The sequence below is a fragment of the Setaria italica genome, chromosome VII, assembly GCF_000263155.2.
Source record: "Setaria italica strain Yugu1 chromosome VII, Setaria_italica_v2.0, whole genome shotgun sequence".
Taxonomy (NCBI): Eukaryota; Viridiplantae; Streptophyta; class Magnoliopsida; order Poales; family Poaceae; genus Setaria; species Setaria italica.
Genome location: NC_028456.1, coordinates 7,107,835 through 7,113,834, shown reverse-complemented (window position 1 = coordinate 7,113,834; position 6,000 = coordinate 7,107,835).

Below are 6,000 nucleotides of genomic sequence, written 5' to 3'. Positions count from 1 at the left end.
TTGATTTGTTGATGATTACAGATTTACAAAGGTAGCTATTTATAGCCCCGTACAGATGACTCCTTAACTGACTAGAATTCTATCCCTAATTCAAATAGAAAACGAATATTTACAAGCACGATTCGTGCTAGGTTGGTTATTATACGCTTCACGGGCTAATCTTCCATTCATCCTGCTATTCCTTTCCAAGCCCATACCGGCCCAATTATCCCAACCTCCTAATCGGTCGATTCCTTATCGGCAAAAAGGTAACCGATCGGGAACCTGACGTGTCCGATCCGAACCCCAAGGGTTAAGCGAGGCAGAAGTCATCGGCCGATCCCGTACTGTAGCATTAGCCGATCTTGGACTGTAGCGCCATTCGGCCGATTCCCAACTGTACTTTTCCAATTTCCTCTTCTCTTGGCGCCGATTCTTCTGGTGACGAAATCTGGCGTCAACACCGTGCTTACGACATGAGTAGTTACGGTGATATATAGCAGCAAGTCTTCATTAGGAGTGGGTGCCATGAGAATCAGTGGTTTTGACAAGAATTCCTTCAATTGCAGCAGGGCTTTTTCTACCTTCTCGGTCCACTGAAACTTGTCTTGCCACTTGAGTAGTTTGAAAAAGGGAAGGCCACGTTCTCCAAGCCTTCAAATAAATCTGTTGAGGGCCGCCGTACACCTGGTCAGCTTCTGAATGTCCTTGATACCGAACGGAGCTTGCATGTTGACGATGATGGATATCTTCTCAGGGTTTGCTTTAATGCCTCTATGGCTAATGATGAACCCGAGAAGTTTTCCAAATGGTATGCCAAAGACGCACTTCATTGGGTTGAGTTTCCACCGGAAAGTCCGCAGACTAGCGAAGGTTTCTTCCAAGTCGGCGATGAGGTCATCTGGATTTCTGGTTTTGACTACCACGTTGTCCACATAAGCCTCAAAATTGTGGTGTAGATATTTCTCAAAGCATATTTGGATTGCGCATTGGTAGGTGGTGCCTGCGTTCTTCAACCCGAAGGACATCATCATGTAACAAGAAGCTCCGTAAGGGGTGATAAACGCGGTCTTGGCCTGATCTTCTTCCTTGAGAGCTATCTAGCGGTACCTTGAGTAGCAATCTAGGAAATAGAGTAGTGCTCATCCAGCTGTGGAGTCGATGACTTGGTCAATCCTCGGGAGCCCAAAAGGGTCCTTTGGACAATGCTAGTTGAGATGTGTATAGTCAAAGCACATCCTCCATTCGTTGTTCTTCTTCTTCCGAACTAGGATGGGATTGGTGAGCCACTCAGGATGGAAGACTTCTTTTATGAAACCTGCCGCAAGTAATTTTGCCAACTCTTCCTTGATAGCTTCCCTTCTATCCTAAGCGAATCATTGTAGTTGTTGTCTCTTTGGAGTAGCTTTGGGATCTACATTAAGTGAGTGCTCGATCAGCTCCTAGGGAACGCCTGGCATGTCTACTGGTTTCCACGTGAAAATATCCCGATTAGCCCGAAGGAAATTGATGAGCGCGCTTTCCTATTTGGCATCCAGCCCTGTGCCAATCAGGGCTGTCTTGGAGGTGTCGCCGGTCTCAAGGTCGATGGCTTTGAAGTCCATGTCGTTTGCCGACTTGACCTTGGTAGCCCCTAACTTGTTCTTTGGAATTTCGAGTTCTGTCGGCGAGAGCTTCTTTGAAGCGGCGAAGACTTGTTGTATTGAATTGGGCACTTGAGTAGTCGTGGACAATTCGACAGCTTTGGTGTCGCACTCGTATGATTTATTGAAGTCTCCATGGAGGAAGAGGACTCCCTTAGGTCCTGGCATCTTGAGTACTAAGTACACATAATGCGGGATGGCCATGAACTTGACCAATGTTGGTCTTCCGAGGATGGCATGATAAGAAGTCTCAAAGTCCGCCACCTCAAACCGGATGTACTCGGTCCAGTAGTGCTCCTTGGTCCCAAAAACTAGCAGGATTACTTGTCCAAGAGGTATAGCTGCGTTGCCTGGGACAATCCCGTAGAATGGAGAGCTCATTAGGGTAAGCATTTCTGTGATGTTGAGGCCCATCTTTAAAGTCTTGGCGAACAGGACGTTGAGACCACTGCTGCCATGGATGAGTACCTTGGTAAGTCTGGAGCTAGCAACAACCGGGTCCAGGATGAGAAGGAATCATCCTGGTTTTGAGAAATTTGTCAACTAATCCTTCCTGGAGAAGATAATTGGCACCTCAGACCACTTAAGAGGTGTTGGGATAGCAGGCTCAATGGACATGATTTCCCATAGTACTAGCTTTTCAGACCGCTTGGAGGCGGTACTTGGGATTCCACCAAAGATGATGTTGATAGTCTTGGATGGGGTCTAAAACTTGCTCTCACGTCTTCGCCTTCGTCTACCTTGACTTTTCCCTTGTCATTGGTACTCGAGGGTTCTGACAACTCCTTCATTACTCTACGTAGGCTGTAGCAGTCTATCGCAGCGTGTTTGTGATAAGGGTGCCACGGGCATTATTTCTTCAGAAGCCCGCTGAAAGCAGGCCTGTCTTCATGTTTGCTAGACCCTTTCTTGGCTGATGGTGACATCACTGCGACAGCATTGTCTGGCTTGTGCTTGCGGTTTTGACCTCCCGAGTAGTTATTTTGATGGTCACCATTATGGTTCTTGTCATGGTCCTGGCCATTGCCTTGATTGTTGTTGTGTTGGCCTCGATTGCGATTCGACTCGAACCTTTCGATCTCTTTGTCTTCTTCATCTGCCCAAGATTGTGCCATGGTCTTGAGCGATTTGGCATCTTGAGGACGCCATCTGCCGAAGTCCTGGAACATGCGGCGATCATAGGGACCGTTCTGAAAGTAGTCAATTACATCTTCTTCTGAGATGTCTACGATAGTGGCCTTCTTGTCGAAAAACCAACACAGGTAGCTTTGTGTAACGTCCGTAAAAATCTACCAAATTAAATCACTCGTTAAAAATACATTCCAAAATTTTCCGACCGCGGAGCTCCATCAAATCTCCTCCTTTCCGTCGGATCCGCCGTTCCAGTCCCGACGTCGTCGACCCTCTTTTTCCGTCCCCATATTTTTCGCCGTGTGCCCGTCAAGTCCATCACGCGTGTCGTCAAATCCCGCAATTTCCACCATCTCCCTCCTTTCCCTTCTCCCCTTTTTTCCCTCTCTTTCTTCTTTTTCCTTTTCCTTCCTCCTTCTCCTTTTTCCTCTTTTCCTCTCTCTTTCTTTCCTTCCTCTTCTTCCTGCGACTGTCACTTTTTTCTCTGGCACCCGGCGCTCGGCGCCTTGCTCCTAGCGCCGAACCCCGCACGCGCGTGCGCCGGGCCCACCCCGCACCGGGCCGCGCGCCTGACCGCGTCGGGCCGCGGCCGCGCCCGCCTGCCACCCCGCACGCTTGGCCACGCCCGCCCGCGAGCCGCTCGCCTGCCCGCACGCCGCACCTGAGCTGCTCGCTCACCCGCGCCGCCTCCTGCCGCGCCGGCCCCACGCCACGGGCGCCTGCTCGCCCACGCGCGCGCCCAAGCAGGGTCAACTGCGCCGCGCCGTCCGCTCCGTGCCAAGCCACCATCCTGTCGCCGCTCCTGTGGCCGTCCTGTTCGCCGGTCACCGCACGCTGCCCTCTCCCAGCGCGCCTTCCCACGCCGGTCGCCGCCCTCGTACCCTCGTCGACCGAGCCGCGCCCCCCACCATGCCATTCACGAGCTCCACCACTCCGGCATGCCACCAGCTGGAGGACCGGTTGCCATCATTGCCGGCCGCACACCGCCCCTCCTGTCGCCTACAAAAGAGGGCCGAGGTCGGCCATCCTCATCACCACCTCGTCGCACCCCAGCTCGCCGCCCCTCTCACCGCCCCTGCGCCACCCGCCGCCGCCGCCGCCGCCGCCAGGAATCTGCCACCTCCCTGCCGCCGCCGGTCCCCTTCCCCTCGCCCCGGCCACCAATCGACCGAGGTGACTCCTAAAATGGGTTCCCCACCCTCTCCTTCCCCTTCCCCGTCACTCGGTCTTGTGGCCGGCGGGCCGAGCCGGCCGGTCCACCGCCGGCCGTGCGCCCCCTCCCTTTCATCTATTCTGAAGCCAAGGAAAGAAGGAGGAAGAAGGGGCTCGATTTTCGATCTGCCCCTCAGTTTCCTTCTATTTGCAACCCGGTCCCTCCACCGTCCAGAGATTCTCACAACTAAGCCCTCCCACTTTTTAAACTATTTACAAATAGGTCCTCGGTTTTCACAATTCAGTCCTAAACCTTGTTTAAAAGCTCCTAACGCCCCTTTAACCCGTCATTTCATGCGCCAAACTTCCTCCAATCGATCCCAAATTCGACCACGGCCTCCTCTCATATATTTCCGCCGAGGCATATCCAAATTTCATGAAAATACCCATCCTACCTATTTTCCGTTCACATTTCCTGTTCGGAGCTCAGCGGGTAAAATCTTTTTCCTTTTTATTTATTGTGTGCTTGTTTCTGTGTGCCGTAGATCGCGGAGTACCCGAGGAGGAGCACGAGGAGGAGTTCGATCGCGAGCCCGAGCCCGAGGACCAGTACCGCGAGCAGGAGCTCCCGGAAGGCTTTGAGAACGGCAAGTCCAATCTCACCCTTGATGCATATTTAATACCCAGTTTTTCAGACACAACCTATTGGCCTGTTTTATAAAAATGCATATTGTTTTATCGCAAGACATGGTTGGATAGCCACCCCTTGATTGTTATGATTATTCCTTGTTGTCCTATATTTATCTCTAAATATGAGTTGCTCTGTTTAAATGATAAATACTGCTAGAATGCTTAGGAACTCATTATCCAAATTCAATCATGACTACATCTGTTTTTTTTCGGGAAATAAATGTGTGAGTGTGTTCAATTGAGGAGTTGGGTTTTTCGGGTGTAAAGAGAGGTGGTGGATGAGATGGATGGGCGTTTCTTGTGTGGAATGCCGGATTGTTGAGCTCGTACCTTAGTGGTTGAGCAGAGTTGGGAGATATCCATCTTGTCATGGCTAAGGACCGAGTTGATGTGTCATCTTGCCTAATTCCATCATCGTGCAACCACTCGACCGTTGTATGGGCAACGGCTTAGCATAAACCCCACTAGCTAAACTGCTAGGCTTTAGGTGTGCTGGTGAGCAACGGGAGCCCTTGGAAAAGGACTAAGCTCTTGGTGACTTAGGTCCCGGTTTCGGCCCCGTGGATGGGTTGCTAACCCCTTGGGTGCTTCCGTGTTGACTAGTCAGTGTTGGCTAAGGTGGGTAATGGCTTTGTTAGGATCCGTACCATCACTAAGGTGATCGTGATGCGGTACCCTACTTGTGGGAAAAGTGTACAACCTCTGTAGAGTTAAAACCTATCCGGATAGCCGTGTCCACGGCATTGGACGAGTTACGGCTCGGTCACACAACTAGCTTTTGGGGGATGGTTAGTTTTTACGGTGTGTGTGTTGGATTTTGGAAGTGTCCGGCAGTTGTGCCGTGCGCTACGGCGGACGGGGAGTCCGGTAGCGATAAAACTTGGATCCTTTGTGTAGGATCAACCCCACTTAATATATTGTTTATTAAAGAAAATGCTTTATGAAAATCCTTTGAAATGAAACCCTGCATATGTCAAAAATCTAGCTTTATTGCAAATAAACCATAATCATATCCTTGTTGAATCATATGCATATTCTTGCTGTATCCCCCTCCGTGGATGGGGTTGGACTTGTTGAGTACTTTTGTACTCACCCTTGTGTTGTTGCTTCAGAGGAGGATCCGGACTTCGTCGCCGAGGACTTCGAGTAGGAGGTTGCGTCTGCACCCAACGCTGCCTGCGGAGTTGACCCTTTTGCAAGATGCTTCCGCTGACGCATAGTTCCGATTGCAGCCCGGAGTCCGATGGACTGCAACTTGGATTTGTATTGTTATCACTTTAGTCTTGCTTTGGGTGTGGCTTGCCCGCCCGCTCCTTCGGAAGTTGTACGGTTTCTGAACTATCTATTGAATAAATATGTTATCAGCCTCCTGGGACTGATAATTGGATCACATTTAGTCTCTACT